Consider the following 17,056-nt stretch of genomic DNA (forward strand, 5'->3'; position numbering starts at 1 on the left):
ATCTTTGTGCATCGTTTATGAAGCTGGGTTGGCACCCTTGTGCAGCGGTGTGTGAAACTGTGAAGAATGTCGCTGCCTGGAGCTGTGTTTTTTTTACATGATTAAAATGAATTGTGTGGTTTAGGTGAGCACATATTTTGAGCTAGGCTAGCTTTACATCTATGCATGTCAGGAACATGCCCAAAATTACATGCTTTTTTCACTCTCGTAGAAACGTCCTGCCCTTTGGCAGACATTATGGTGGCATTAAACGTTCGGTTTCGGTGCAGTACATTTTTGGAAAAGAGTCAAGGATTTCTTTTCTGTGTTTCCTGTGCATAGAACAACCCATTAAAATGAATGGGCTGCCCTACACATGACATGCGAAAATGCACCTGTAGGTGTGAAGCAAGGACTATTGCAGTGTTTAACTTAAAGTGTATGTAGTGATACTCCCGTAGGAGCCACAGAAATTACTGTCCAGGTCTTCCCAACTTCAGCCCCGCAGCCAGGCACACAAAAAGCTCATTCATGCTTTTCTCCAAAGACCAGTCTAGGGGATGTTGCTTTTATTGTTTTTATTTTTGAAGAACTTGGATGAGGATGAGGGAAGTGGGGGGATACACCAAGAATAAGAACTATTTACAACTGAGGACTTGGTCTCCTTCCTGTAGTTCAAGTAGAAGTAGTAGTAGTAGAGCCGGTAGAGCAAAGTCCCTTTAAGCAGTAAAGTGTCTGGACAGAGCTCTTCAGGACACCAGCCAGTGTCCCCCTTTAACCCACCGCTGACAATAATTAGGTATCAAAGAGGTAGCTAGAGAACAAGGTCCCCAAGATCTTCCCAGTGCCTATACTCATAAGGCTCAAAGACAGATGGAGCCTCCTTCCAATCTTCTAAGAGATGCCCTCCAGTGATACCAGACTGATCTATGGCAGACAACTCCCCTCAGTCAGCTTCTTCTAAGCACCCGGGTCTCAGCATTCCTCCCTCAGGTGGCCTCCTCATGGCAGCTTGTTCCTGAGAGGACAGTGTGCCTCCCTCAGACTGGACTCCTTCTCTCAGGGACAAGACCCTGAGCTCCCAGAAAAAATACAGTCTCCCAGCATGCCTTCAGAGCTGGTCTCTTTGGGATAGGCTGGGGCTGTATCAATATTTATGCTGCCATCTGCGTAGATCCACACCTATCTTCCAGAAACTTCTCAAGTTGCCTGGATACAGAGGGAGCTATCCAGCAGACTGGCAACAGCAGAGTACACCGATCAAGCTTAACTAATCAATTGCAGCTCACTGAGAGCAGTGAGCCAAACTATGCTTTTCCCTCAACCAAATTCCCAGCCACACTGACTACAACATTTATTTAATTTGTGACAACTAAATTTACCTGTCAAAACACTAACATTTATCTAACTATCCTAGCACCTACCTAGGAGAGTGCTACATCTATCCAAAGTGGAAACTTTTTTTTTTATTTGTGACCATTACCACCAGGGCTGAAAGCAAAAGTCATTATTTTGCATTGACACCAAAACAGGAATAGAGGAGATATTTTGCACTGGGGGACACTTGTTTCAGTGAACACTTGGAGGGGATTTCCCAAACTTTGGAAAGATTCCCTTTCAATTCCTGCTGTTTTTTAGGACAAGAAGGGAAGGTGATTCTCCTCAAAGGGACAAAAAAGAAAAAAAGAAAATGCTGCAGGGGTTAAACGCTTTCTGTGCTTTAGGCTCCATGCACACTGAAGCTCGTAAACGGCCGTTTTTGGGAGTTTGGGCGTTTTTTTTAACAGCCCATAAACTCCCCTCTTTGTTATCCTATGTGTCCATGCACATATGGACGTTTTTGGATGTTTATCAGCAGTGGAGTTTATGGGCTGTTTTCTGAACGACATAAAATCGCCTTCAGAAGTCGTTTTTCTGACCACAAAAAACTCCAAGCGCTAATAAACGTCGATAGATGCTCAAAAACGTGGCTCACCAGCGTTTTTTAACATTTTTGATCCATTGAAAAAAATATAAAAAAAAAAAAAATGCTAAAAAACGCTAATGCAGAAAAATGCATAAAAATGCCAATAAACGCAGTTGAAAAAAGTTAAAAAACGTTGAAAGATTCAATGCAAAGCTACAGGAGTTTTTATAACGTTATTTTAGGCTCCATGCACACTGGAGGTTAAAATAATGTTATAAAAACGCCAGTAGCTTTGCATTAAGTCTTTTAACGTTATAACTATAGTGTTTATTAACTTTTTTGCAATAGCGTTTATTAGCGTTTTTTAGCGTTTTTCTGCATTAGCGTTTTTTTAGCTTTTTTTTTTCAATGGATCAAAAACGTTAAAAAACGCTGTTGATCCATGTTTTTTGCGCGTTTTTCGACGTTTATCAGTGTTTATGAGCGTTTGGCATTTTTTGTGGTCAGAAAAACGACTCCTGAACGCGATCTTATGGCGTTCAGAAAACAGCCCATAAACTCCACTGCTGATAAACATCCAAAAACTTCCATTTCTGCATGGACACATAGGATAACTTAGAGGGCAGTTTATGGGCTGTTAAAAAAAAAAAAAAACGCCCAAACTCCCAAAAACAGCCGTTTATGAGCTTCAGTGTGCATGGAGCCTAACAATTAAAAAAATGTATTCAGATATATTCTAAAGTGATTTATTTACATCAAATTAACATTATACACATTATTCCATATTGTGCTGTTGTTCAGCACTACCATTCTGCTTCCTGCCAGACAAATGCCAAAATGTGATATCAGCCAAACAGAGTGCATTGTTTTTAATGGTTTTTAATGGTCCTACTGTCTCGTGGGGGAGATTTATTAAACAGGTGAACACACAATCTGATGTACAGTAACTGTGTATAGTAACCAATCAGCTTCCAGGTTTTATTGTCAAAGCTTAATTGAACAAGCTGAAGTTAGAAGCTGATTGGTTACTATGCACAATTGCTCCAGATTCTGTGTGCACCAGTTTTAGTAAATCTCCCCCATACACTTCTATTGTAAGCAAACACTAAAAAAAAAAAAAATGGTCTATTTATAAAATATTTGCTGTGTGAATATCTCAAACATTTGCACAGCTGTCACAGAAAAACCTCCATATTGTGTATATGTATTGCCAGCTCCACCTTGTGGCCATAATGCAGTTTTCTGATTGCCGTATTTCAGGAAAGTATTGTATTAGGGCCACTAGATGGAGCTGTCCATAATAGGAAAAGAAAAATTAGATACCCTGTTTCCCTGAAAATAAGACCTAGCGTGATTGTCGGTGATGGCTGCAATATAAGCCCTACCCCCCCAAATAAGCCCTAGTTAAAGTCCTTGTAGGTCTTAAATTCAGGATAGGGCTTATTTTCGGGGAAACAGGGTAGGGCTTATTTGGGGGGTAGGGCTTATATTGCAGCCATCACCGACAATCACGCTAGGTCTTATTTTCGGGGAAACAGGGTACAATAAGGTGATGTGACAGGTGTGTGAATGCTCGAGACATTTGCATAATAAAATTCTTTAGAAGCACTGCAAAGGAAGAAACAGCGGGTGTATGTAAACTACATATATGCTGCCCCATATATCTATAAAAGTTTTATTTATTTTTAAATTATTAACACAGATTAATAAAGTCATTTAAATTACCCAGATCTCTTTTTCATTTAAAATAAATAAATAAGTACCGGTAAATTAAATACCGTAATTAAATTAAATAGATAAAAAAAACAGCAAGTTATTTAACAAAAATCACAATAACATGTTTAAAAAAAATAATAAATGAATTTAAATGAAACCGATCTCTTTTTCATTTGAAATGATTAAATAAATAATAAATTCATTAAATAATTTAATTAAATAAGTAAAAAAACAGTTATATGTTAAAAAAAAAAAACTGCTCTCATTGCAACGCTGACCTTATCTTTGTTGTTGTCTCCCACAGGCGCACCCCTCCTGATCCTCTTCCAGGTTGATATAAGGGAGGAGGAAACTAGAGTTGGCCTATGAATAAACATCGAAATTAAAGTTGATTTTAGCACTTGTGATGCATTTATGATTTTTTTTTTTTAAACTTTAGGCCGTGAAGGTCAAAATACGCTCTCAGTGTAATTTTGGTTGCAATCAAATTCTGTGGTGTATGCCATAGGGTTCTAAGCAACATGATGGAACTCAAAACAATACTTTAATCCATTACTATAGATACTGGAGATAGTGCACAATGGGAACAAAGATATCTTGGAACATTGGTATAAGCTAGATCACACATCAGTTTTGGTTTTCTGTATGTGAGCTTTGTGCTAATTCTGAAGTATAATTTGTTTAATGCAAAATGATGCACCACTAATGTGCCAAAGTCTGTTAATGAATAACCTGTATTAGTTAGATGGGGACTGCACTTTGACTGCAGACTGGCGGATGTTGCAGGTCTTTCCTGGCTTTTAGAGGATCGATTGGTTCTCAGGGTTCAGGAGGAGTAAGGGAGAGCCCTCATCAGTTCTGCCTCTACAGGGTACGTGGCCGGTGGCTAGCCTTGGAACGGTATAGTTCTACTTATAATTCCAAATGGATGGGTGAAAAAATTAGACTGCTTCTTCAGAGCTAAAATACATAACGACTAATAAACAATTCACAGTGTGGTCTTCAGCCTTCAGAACTGATGATGAATTATGGGTTGGAGTTGCTGGATCCCACATGGGGGTTAAGTCTCTTATGGAGTGGAATATATAAAGTGCAGTGCAGTGATTCAAGTTCGGCTGCTTTCATGTAATAAAAGGCCCCATGGGAGGTGCTTTAAAATGTTAATCATAGTATAGCTGAAGGAAAAATTCCAACATGTTGTGGATGTCTCTTCATGAGGGCTCAACATACTGGTAATAATTTGACTTTAGAGATGCTGTGGTTCAAATATAGAGTTTGAGTATCTGTGAATCACAGAGCCAGATCATCCAAAGCCTAGGGCCCAGTCTGTATGCTCCTGCAGTTAACTTGGCTTAGGCCCGGTTCACACTGATGCGACAACATCTCCGACTTTAGAGCACTTGTCGCATCAGAAGTTGGACCCCGTTAGAAAAAGGTTCCTGCACTACTTTTGGTCCAACTTTGGTAAAACTTGCATTGACTTTTGTTAAAGAAGTCGCATGCAAGTCGTGTTGAAGTTGCGCTGGGGTCCGACTTCCCAGTTGCATGGCTTTGAAGTAGCGGGCAGTTTAGTAATAGTGCAATCTGTCGGAGCTGTACTGCTGTCTGTCAGTTCATAATGAAGGATAGACATGTAATTACTTGGTGTCTTACGGAGTGGACCATGCCGATATAGGCAATACAAATAGGGAGACGTATCTGTGATTAGTGTAATTCTTATCACTTTTAATCAAAAGCAGGAGTGTCCAAGCTTTCTAAAGAAAGGGCAAGTTTACTGTCCTTCAGACGTTAGGGTGGGGGGGGGGGGGGGGGCGGACTGTGCCCAGTGGGAGTAAACAATGCCCAATATTTGATATTAGGGGGGGGGAATAGTTGGTGTCAGTGAAAGGAATTATGCCCCATTGTTGGTGTCAGTGGATGGAAAAGTGCCCCATTGTTGGTGTCAGTGGCAGGAATTATGCCACAAGGGCCAAATAAATAAAGTCAAGCAAAGGGCCACTTCCGACCCCAGAGCCACAGTTTTGAGACCACTGATTGAAAGGATGAAGGGCCACAGCTGCCACCATGCCTAGGGCCCCCATTTTAATTGGATCCACTTCTGAAACAGCTGATTTAAGTAGCTATTTCCTAATGAGGTAGGCAACCTGGTCTGAACTTGGGCATTTGTGTACACCTTTAAAGGTGACATCAGCTTGTTGGTTTGTCCATGGACAGATGCAAATGGCCTTCCTCCATAAAATATGATATCAGCACTACACAAAGAATACAACCTATTGGCCAAGCTTGGCAAAACATTTTTTTTATACCCTTTGATAAGCCGTCTAGGTTCAGCAGCATAGAAAACAGCAGCCCTGGTCATGTGCCTATTTAATAAGCTTTAGTGTTCAAGGTTTATAGCTGTTGAGGAGGCATGGCACCTGCCTGCCGCTACATTAGGAACGTACACAGAAATCCTAGGCTGGGGCCAGGTTTGTTTCGCGTCTCCTCCCAGCCAATTGGGTCTTAGGGTTCCTGGCCAATCAGGTCTTAGGACCCACTTCCTGATTGGCCAGGAGGAGAAGCGGGAAAACATTCGCGGATATTAATTTGCTAATGTCACACAACTGGATGGGCTCAGGGCGCAATGCTCTGCGCCCCGAGTCCACCCTTTTTGAAGCGATTTTGAGCCTCTGGCTCTAATCATGTGCTTAAAAAGAAAAAAAAAACCCATCGAAATCCATGCGTCCAGTGCACTGCGTGGAGATTAGGGGCCGAGCATATGGATTAGGGGGGCAGCGCCCCTGCGCTCCTAATGGAGCAACCGCCACTGACAACAAGGGTTCACTTCAAAACCATTACTATGGAACCTCCAAATACATGGTTTGGTAGCCTCTCATCTGTTAAAGTATACGGCTCAGAACAAGTTCCACCTGGGGTAGACCTGGAATATCTAGCCAGGAAGACCATAATTTAACAAATTTTACCCCTACTACCTCTAAGCTGGATGGTATCACCCTGAAAAAGGGCTCTAGCAATAGCCTGCCTTGAGGTATCCTCAACTGGAAGGCCATCTAATATACCCAATAGGCATTGTTTAGGTTCCTCTGCAATCTGAACCTGGAAAACCCTGTTAAGAGTGTCTATAACCTTCTACCAATAAAATGCAACTTTGGGCACCTCCATAGGAGATGTATCAAATCCCTATGTTCCCTACAAAATCTGGTGCAGGTGGGATCAGATTTCAAAATGATTTCTAAACAAAATAAAGCATGGAGACATGGATGGATAGGGGAGATGCTCTGAATATTAAAAATTAATTATCTAGGGTTTTTGGTTTGTGGTGCTCAGATACAGTTGAATTTTGCTTTAAATAAAGTCTAATCTCAGCTTATGATTAGACTTGACAAGTTAGAGCAAGAAGAAGTTATTCCAGTCCCACAGCTGTTGGCTTGGTCTGCCATCCAAAATGGTCTGGCCGTTGTGCTATCTCATGTCACCTGTTAATGAAGCTTTTACGTTATCACCTTATACAGATCATTTATAACCCTCATGTGACCACACTGCTGTCTTATCATTGTAACATCCACATTTATGCCGCGTACACACGATCGGATTTTCCGACAGGAAATGTTGGATGTGAGCTTGTTGTCGGTAAGTCCGACTATATGTATGCTCCATCGAATATTTGCTGACTTTCCACCAACAAATGTTTGATAGCAAGTTCTCAAATTTTCTGCCAACAAAACTTGTTGTCGGAAAGTCCGATTGTGTGTACACAAGTCCGTCGCACAAAAGTTCACGCATGCTCTGAATCAAGCAGAAGGAGCTGCACTGGCTATTAAACTTCCTTTATCTCGGCTCCTCATACGTTTTGTACGTCACCACGTTCCCACGTTCGTAATTGTTGGCCAACATTTGTGTGACCGTGTGTATGCAAGACAAGTTTGAGCCAACAACCTTCGAACAAAAATCCACGGTTTTGTTAGCGGAAAGTCCGATCCTGTGTATGAGGCATTACAGTGGGCTCAGTATAGGTGTACTAAGTCTACATACATGGTTTATATAGATACGTACATAGTAATGATCATAAAGAAGAATGTTAATTAGGTAAACTATACCATCTTAAATTAAAAAAGAAGTATTCAAAAATGCTTTCCTCACGGAAGGAAACAAAAGTTAAAAAATAAAAATAAAATAAATGTATAGCAATGCACAAATAACCATCAAATACAAAAAAAAAAATGGATATGTTAAAGGAGAAGTATAGCCAAAGTTTTTTTGGCTGTGCCTCCCCTATGGATCACAGGAGTGCAGTTCGTTCTGCACTTCTGTGACCCGCTAAAGCCCCCTTTTGGCTGATGTCACAGAGTCAGTTCAGGCTCTTAAAGGATCCCGACCATATGCTCGGAATCCACCCAGATGCCTGGACCAGCAGATGGCTCAGCCTTTCAGCGAGCCACTGAGAGCCTGAGCAAGCCGCTCTCGCCCCCCGTCCACAACCCAGTGCTCCAGTGAGCGTTGTAGGGGCAGAGCAGAGAGCCAATGACTGACAGTCACTGGCTCTCTGCAGCCTGAAGACGGGACCTGAGTGATCAGCTGTGTTTGATTGCTGAGTTCTCGGTCTTAGAGCCGGCAGGGGACAGATGCAGCATTGGACTGATGTTGAATCCACCTAGGTGAGTATAATTTTTTTTTTTTTTCTAAAGCTAAACCCATACTTCTCTTTTAATGCTCAGGAAGTGACATGGCATTTTATTCTTGTGACCACTGTGATTGGCTCTCACAATGGTCACATGAATGTGAGCCTGTTCCATAGGCTCCCAATCATATGGTGCCGCTGAGAGCCTGAGACAGCTGATCCCACCTCCTCCACAGCCCACTGAGTGCTGGAGGGACAGAGCAGAGAACTGATCGATCAGCAGGGTTTGATCACTCAGTTCTTGGTCTTAGAGCCGAAGGGGGACCTATGTGAGTATATATATATATATATATATATATATATATATATATATATTTAACTTAAACCCATAATTCTCTTTTAAAATATCCTAAATATACCCCAGAAAACCCAGAGCCTCAAAAAAAAAAATGTAGATTTTTTAAAAATACAGAAAAAACCCAATGTGTGAAATTGAGAGTTTCCACTAACTTAGTGGTTCCTCCCACTGACCTTATATTAGTACAGGAAACAGAGGATCAAGCCGCTGAATCCAACACTCTCGAATGTGTTGATTTCTAAATGTTTCTTGGTGGAGCAGGAGATGTGAGTATCTAAGTTCTACTTTGCAGTGGCAGATTTATTTCAGGTACTAGATATACCAACAGAAATGTGTATCATAAAAAAAAAAAAATGTTTAAATTAATTGTAGCCTTTATCAACGACCTGATTATTTCTTTTTTTTTTTTCAGTATGCTTAAGAAGCTTCAAGCAGCAAAACAAATCAACAAGGTACTTGACTAAATTCAAACTTCCCAATATTAAGTTCCAAGTGAACCATGACCTACTTTCCAGGATAGGATGCCCTCTTTTTGCTTGTCTACATCTTCACACTTATAACAGGTCTTCCCCTGAACATAAGGGCCCTGTGTACGCTCATTAAAAAATTTAGGCAAGGTGTCCTACCAGTGGACATCCTACTGGTCAACTTGACCATTTCTGATTTGCTTCTTTTGATGTTTCTTCCCTTCTGCATGTTGAAAGCAGCGCCTGGCATGCAGTGGAATATGTATTTTGCCATTTGTCAACGTTTATGTATTTCAGCAGCATTTACATTACTTCTCTTTTCCTCGTGGCCATCAGTGTGGAGAGATATTTTGCTGTTGCCTTTCCTATCAAATATACACTTCTCCGGAAACCAATCTACTCTGTGCTGACTAGCCTCTTCATCTGGTTTATTGGATCTGTTCACTGCAGTATTGTTTACATTGTGGAGCACATTATTCACAATAATATGACGAAATACAATATGATGTGCTACAGTACCTTTTCTACACGGCAGCTCAAAATTTTACGTTCAGGCTAGAAGAGAATTTGCTTCTCTTTCATCTCTTTGTGATCACCGTCTTCTGCTATTCCATGCCTCAATTGGAGAGAAAGAGAAAAATAAGAGCCACCTGCCTAGTGGTGGTCACCCTCATTAATTTTATTCTTTGCTTCATGCCCTATAATTTATCACATGTTGTGGGGTTTTTCCAAGGTTATAGTTCAGAATGCAGAGTCTACGCTCTGCTGTTAAGCACGTTCAATGCATCGTTGGATACTATCATATTCTACTTCTCATCTACTTCCTTTAAGAAAGTCTTTTTGGAGGGACTGGTGGACGTTTAAAAAATGTTGCATTTAGGAAAATGATGCTATAAAATTTGTATAGCACCATGTGAGAGAGAGACTAAAAAGATCAGAGTTTCAGCTTAGGACCATACAGAACTACATACTACTGTGTATATAATTGTTAGTTTTATGGTGTGAAATATATGGCGTTAAACTTGCAGTAACACACTGAAATATACTGCATTAAACGTGCACTAACACTTAGAAATAAACTGTGTTAAATGGCACATAATGCACTGAAATATACAGCGTTAAGCTTGCAGTAACGCACTGAAATATACTGCATTAAATGTACACTAACACACTGAAATATACAGCATTAAATGGCACATAACGTACTGAAATATATGGCGTTAAAAGAGACTAAAAAGATCAGAGTTTCAGCTTAGGACCATAAAGAACTACATACTACTGTGTATATAATTGTTAGTTTTATGGTGTGAAATATACGGCGTTAAACTTGCAGTAACGCACAGAACTATACTGCGTTAAAACGTGTGCTAACGCACAGAAATATACTGCGGTAAGTGGCATGTAACGCACTGAAATATACAGCATTAAACGTGCAGTGACGCACTGAAGTATACTGCGTTAAATGGCACGTAACGCACTGAACTATACCGCAGTAAACCTGCCCTGACAAAATAAACTGACACTAATGTAAAAATGAATAGTAACTACACTAACACTTACTGAGCCATCACTAGATTCACACTAAACTGATATTCTACAATGACAATAGAATCAGAATAGTACACTATAGCACACTAACTGTCTAGTAGCACTGAACAGAGCCCTGTTTTATCTCTCTCCATCCCAATATCACACTACAAATGGCCGCTATTGAAAGAATTATTTTATAGTGTGTGGCGGGACTAAGAGCAATGAGCCATGATTGGATAGAGTCATCATGACAGCGTCCAATGATGGCTCTGATAGTGCTCTGTGCCCTGATTGGGCAAAAGCTTTCATTGCTTCAGCCAATCAGCGATTCCAATGCACTGTACGGTGGCACAGTGCATTGTGGTCATTCAGCGGGCCAAACAAATGGATGAACGCCCCAATAAACTCATGCTCGGGCCGAACCATTTGCCCATCCCTAGTCACAAATAATCTCTATATTGTGTATATTATGTTTATTTTCTATAATAAGGTGATGTAACAGCTGTGTGAATGCTCAAGACAAATTCTTTAGAAGCACTGCAAAGGAAGAACCAGTACGTGTATGTAATTTACATATATGCTGCCCCTATATACCTATAAAAGACATAAACATGTATTTTTTTTAAATTATTAACACATATTAATAAAGTAATTTAAATTAAACTGATCTCTTTTTCATTTGAAATAATTAAATAAATAAGTAAATTCTTTAAATAATTTAATTAAATAAGTAAAAAAACAGTAAGTTATATGCTAAAAAAAACCTGCTCTCATTGCAATACTCACCCTATCTTTGTTGTTGTCTCAGACAGGCGCACCCCTCCTGTCATTCAGCTCCGATCCTCTTCCAGATTGATGTAAGGGAGGAGGAAACTAGAGCTGGCCTTTAATTAAAAATCAGTATTAAAGTTATTTGTGAAGCAGTTCTGATTTTTTTTTTTTACTTTTAGCTGTGAGGGTCAAAGTACGCTCTCAGTGTAATTTTGGTTGCAACCAAATTCTGTGGTGTATGCCATTGGGTTCTAAGCAACATGACCAAACTCAAAACAATACTTTAACCACTTGAGCCCCGGACCATTATGCTGCCTAAGGACCAGAGGTCTTTTTCCAATTTGGCACTGCGTCGCTTTAACTGCTAATTGCGCGGTCATGCAATGCTGTACCCAAACGAAATTTGCGTCCTTTTCTTCCCACAAATAGAGCTTTCTTTTGATGGTATTTGATCACCTCTGCAGTTTTTATTTTTTGCGCTATAAACGGAAAAAGACCGAAAATTTTGAAAAAAAATGATATTTTCTACTTTTTGTTATAAAAAAAATCCAATAAACTCAATTTTAGTCATACATTTAGGCCAAAATGTATTCGGCCACATGTCTTTGGTAAAAAAAATGTCAATAAGCGTATATTTATTGGTTTGCGCAAAAGTTATAGCGTCTACAAACTAGGGTACATTTTCTGGAATTTACACAGCTTTTAGTTTATGACTGCCTATGTCATTTCTTGAGGTGCTAAAATGGCAGGGCAGTACAAAACCCCCCCAAATGACCCCATTTTGGAAAGTAGACACCCCAAGGAAATTGCTGATAGGCATGTTGAACCCATTGAATATTTATTTTTTTTGTCCCAAGTGATTGAATAATGACAAAAAAAAAAAAAAAAAAAAATATTTACAAAAAGTTGTCACTAAATGATATATTGCTCACACAGGCCATGGGCCTATGTGGAATTGCACCCCAAAATATATTCAGCTACTTCTCCTGAGTACGGGGATACCACATGTGTGGGACTTTTTGGGAGCCTAGCCGCGTATGGGACCCCGAAAACCAATCACCGCCTTCAGGATTTCTAAGGGTGTAACTTTTTGATTTCACTCTTCACTGCCTATCACAGTTTCGGAGGCCATGGAATGCCCAGGTGGCACAACCCCCCCCCAAATGACCCCATTTTGGAAAGTAGACACCCCAAGCTATTTGCTGAGAGGCATATTGAGTCCATGGAATATTTTATATTTTGACACAAGTTGCGGGAAAGTGACACTTTTTTTTTTTTTGCACAAAGTTGTCACTAAATGATATATTGCTCACACAGGCCATGGGCATATGTGGAATTGCACCCCAAAATACATTTAGCTGCTTCTCCTGAGTATAGGGATACCACATGTGTGGGACTTTTTGGGAGCCTAGCCGCGTACGGGGCCCCGAAAACCAATCACCGCCTTCAGCGTTTTTAAGGGCGTGAATTTTTGATTTTACTCTTCACTGCCTAACACCGTTTCGGAGGCCATGGAATGCCCAGGTGGCACAAAACCCCCCCAAATGACCCCATTTTGGAAAGTAGACACCCCAAGCTATTTGCTGAGAGGCATGGTGAGTATTTTGCAGCTCTCATTTGTTTTTGAAAATGAAGAAAGACAAGAAAAAACTTTTTTTTTTTTTCTTTTTTCAAATTTCAAAACTTTGTGACAAAAAGTGAGGTCTGCAAAATACTCACTATACCTCTCAGCAAATAGCTTGGGGTGTCTACTTTCCAAAATGGGGTCATTTGGGGGGGTTTTGTGCCACCTGGGCATTCCATGGCCTCCGAAACTGTGATAGGCAGTGAAGAGTGAAATCAAAAATTCACGCCCTTAGAAAGCCTGAAGGCGGTGCTTGGTTTTCGGGGTCCCGTACACGGCTAGGCTCCCAAAAAGTCTCACACATGTGGTATCCCCGTACTCAGGAGAAGCAGCAGAATGTATTTTGGGGTGTAATTTCACATATTCCCATGGCATGTTTGAGCAATATATCATTTAGTGACAACTTTGTGCAAAAAAAAAAAAAAAAAAAAAAAATTTGTCTCTTTCCCGCAACTTGTGTCGCAATATAAAATATTCCATGGACTCGACATGCCTCTCAGCAAATAGCTTGGGGTGTCTACTTTCCAAAATGGGGTCATTTGGGGGGGGGTTTGAACTGTCCTGGCATTTTATGCACAACATTTAGAAGCTTATGTCACACATCACCCACTCTTCTAACCACTTGAAGACAAAGCCCTTTCTGGCACTTATTTTTTACATGAAAAAGTTTTTTTTTTTTGCAAGAAAATTACTTTGAACCCCCAAACATTATATATTTTTTTAAAGCAAATGCCCTACAGATTAAAATGGTGGGTGTTTCATTTTTTTTTTCACACAGTATTTGCGCAGCGATTTTTCAAACGCATTTTTTGGGGAAAAAACACACTTTTTTAAATTTTAATGCACTAAAACACACTATATTGCCCAAATGTTTGATGAAATAAAAAAGATGATCTTAGACCGAGTACATGGATACCAAACATGACATGCTTTACAATTGCGCACAAACGTGCAGTGGCAACAAAATAAATACATTTTTAAAAGCCTTTAAAAGCCTTTACAGGTTACCACTTTAGATTTGCAGAGGAGGTCTACTGCAAAAATTACTGCCCTCGATCTGACCTTCGCGGCGATACCTCACATGCATGGTGCAATTGCTGTTTACGTTTGACGACAGACCGCCGCTTGCGTTCGCCTTAGCGCAAGAGCAGGGGGCGACAGGGGTGCTTTTTTTTTTTTTTTTTTTTTTTTTTTTCTTTATTATTTTTTTGCTTTTTTATCTTATTTTTAAACTGTTCCTTTCATTTTTTTTTTTTTTAAATCATTTTTATTGTTATCTCGGGGAATGTAAATATCCCCTATGATAGCAATAGGTAGTGACAGGTACTCTTTTTTGAAAAAATTGGGGTCTATTAGACCCTAGATCTCTCCTCTGCCTTCAAAGCATCTGACCACACCAAGATCGGTGTGATAAAATGCTTCCCCAATTTCCCAATGGCGCTATTTACATCCGGCGAAATCTAAGTCATAAAATGCTCGTAGCTTCCGGTTTCTTAGGCCATAGAGATGTTTGGAGCCACTCTTGTCTCTGATCAGCTCTATGGTCAGCTGGCTGAATCACCGGCTGCATTCTCAGGTTCCCTGTTGAGACAGGAGAGCCAGAGAAAAACACGGAAGACGGTGGGGGGGGGGGGCATTCCCTCCCACGGCTTGTAAAGGCAGTCTAGAGGCTAATTAGCCGCTAGGATTGCTTTTACATGAAAGCCGACCGCTGGCTGAAAAGAATGATACCAAGATGATACCTAAACCTGCAGGCATCATTCTGGTATAACCACTCAAAGTTGTGAATGGCGTACCTGAAGACAAAAAAATGGTTAACAATAAAGCACAGTAAACAGTAAAGTATAAATAATTACATACCTGAAAAACAAACATGATAAAACATAATAACAATAACAATAACAATAACAATAAAACACTGCAGAATAGAATACAGTAAAAAAAGAGCAGAACAATAGAGAGCAAGAATAGAGAGAGAGAACAATAAAACGACAACTATTTTTTTTTATTTTATATATATATATATTTTTTTTTTTTACACTTTTTTTGTAACTAACTTTTATAACGGTAACCGGTTCCAGGTTCGGGTCTCTCAAAATGCGATGGCATCTTGGGAGACCCTGTGAAAGTGTGCCTAGTCTGTGCAATGCTGTACCCTACGCTAATACTCAACTAGTGAATGGTAGCGTTCAAAACATTCACCAATGCAAAGACCAGGATTGTCAGGACAGGAGGGACAATAATAGCGGGTGTCACGCCTATATCCGCGCTTGCTGCAGACACAACATCTTTTTGGGGGGGTTCGTTGGGTAGGGGTACTCGGGAGGACATAAAAATGCCTCTCATGCAGCCGACTGCATTTGGTTGGGGATGTGAATGGGGGAAGTACGGGTGCTGCAGAAGTGGTGGGTTCCCAATTAGGATTGGCGAATGCAGCAGGAAGGGCACTATGGGCACGACGGGCCTGTGTTTGTCTTTTTGGTGGCAGCGGGACACTACTTGTGCTTGCCACCTCACCAGCTTGAACTGCACTTATGGGACTCGCCACGTCACCAAGTGTTACTGCAGCGCTGGTTTGACTACGACCGGGGTGTACTAGGCCGCTGGTGCTTGCCAGTTCAATAAAAAGCTTCCAAAAAAACTGTTAGCGATCGCAGGGATCAGGCCTGACTCTGCGAACGCTGCAGTTATGCGTTTAGTGTTTTGTAAGTGTCAGTGATCGATCGATACTGCACTTGGGTGGGCTGGACTGGGCCGGGCGGAGGGGCAAAACGCAGGTGCTAGCAGGTATCTGGGCTGATCCCGCTAACACTGCGTTTTTGGGAACCCTAAACTGCTGGGGACGCTAGTATAGATCTGATCGGATCAGATATTGATCCGTTCAGATACTGTACCACTAAGGGAGGTGTATGCTGCGTGTGTGGGTGTTAGTGGTACTGGCGCTAACCTGACGCTGCCTGGGGCCGGTGCTTGCTAGTTCACCAAAATGCTACCAAAAAAACTGTTAGCGATCGCAGGGATCAGGCCTGACTCTGCGAACGCTGCAGTTATGCGTTTAGTGCCTTGTAAGTGACAGTGATCGATCGATACTGCACTTGGGTGGGCTGGGCTGGGCCGGGCGGAGGGGCACAACGCAGGTGCTAGCAGGTATCTGGGCTGATCCCGCTAACACTGCGTTTTTGGGAACCCTAAACTGCTGGGGACGCTAGTATAGATCTGATCGGATCAGATATTGATCCGATCAGATACTATACCACTAAGGGAGGTGTACGGTGCGTGCGTGGGTGTTAGCGCTACTGGCGCTAACCTGACGCTGCCTGGTGCTTGCTTGCCAGTTCACCAAAATGCTACCAAAAAAACTGTTAGCGATCGTAGGGATCAGGCCTGACTCTGCGAACGCTGCAGTTATGCGTTTAGTGTTTTGTAAGTGACAGTGATCGATCGATACTGCACTTGGGTGGGCTGGGCGGAGGGGCAAAACGCAGGTGCTAGCGGGTATCTGGGCTGATCCCACTAACACTGCGTTTTTGGGAACCCTAAACTGCTGGGGACGCCAGTATAGATCTGATCGGATCAGATATTGATGCGATCAGATACTATACCACTAAGGGAGGCGCATGCTGCGTGCGTGGGTGTTAGCGGTACTGGCGCTAATCTGACGCTGCCTGGGGCGACGCATATCACCGCCGGGCGATCAGGGGGCTAAACCTTTATTCGGTAATAAACGGCGGGTGCCCTGACACTATAAAAAATAAACGAACTAACCTGCGTCACCCGTAACGGTTATACGGTGATCAGTGGTGAAAGGGTTAACTAGGGGGCAATCAAGGGGTTAAAACATTTATTAGGTAGTATATGGGGGTCCCTGTCGCTATAAAACGCTGACGGCGAACCTAAATATTTACCTCACTAACTAGCGTCACCAGTGACACTAATACAGCGATCAGAAAAATGATCGCTTAGCGACACTGGCGATGGGGGGTGATCAAGGGGTTAAAACTTTATTAGGGGGGGTTAGGGGGGTATCCTAGACCTAAAGGGGGGTAATACTCACTGTCCCAACACTGTAACTGTCACAAACTGACAC

General features: G+C 41.4%; 1 pseudogene; it reads left to right on the plus strand.

Annotated features, from left to right (window-relative positions):
* The first annotated feature begins 8,990 nt into the window (after positions 1-8,990).
* On the plus strand, positions 8,991-9,908 carry LOC141109810 (free fatty acid receptor 3-like; annotated as a pseudogene).
* Positions 9,909-17,056: the final 7,148 nt, after the last annotated feature.

This window comes from Aquarana catesbeiana, linkage group LG10, assembly GCF_042186555.1.
Source record: "Aquarana catesbeiana isolate 2022-GZ linkage group LG10, ASM4218655v1, whole genome shotgun sequence".
Taxonomy (NCBI): domain Eukaryota; kingdom Metazoa; phylum Chordata; class Amphibia; order Anura; family Ranidae; genus Aquarana; species Aquarana catesbeiana.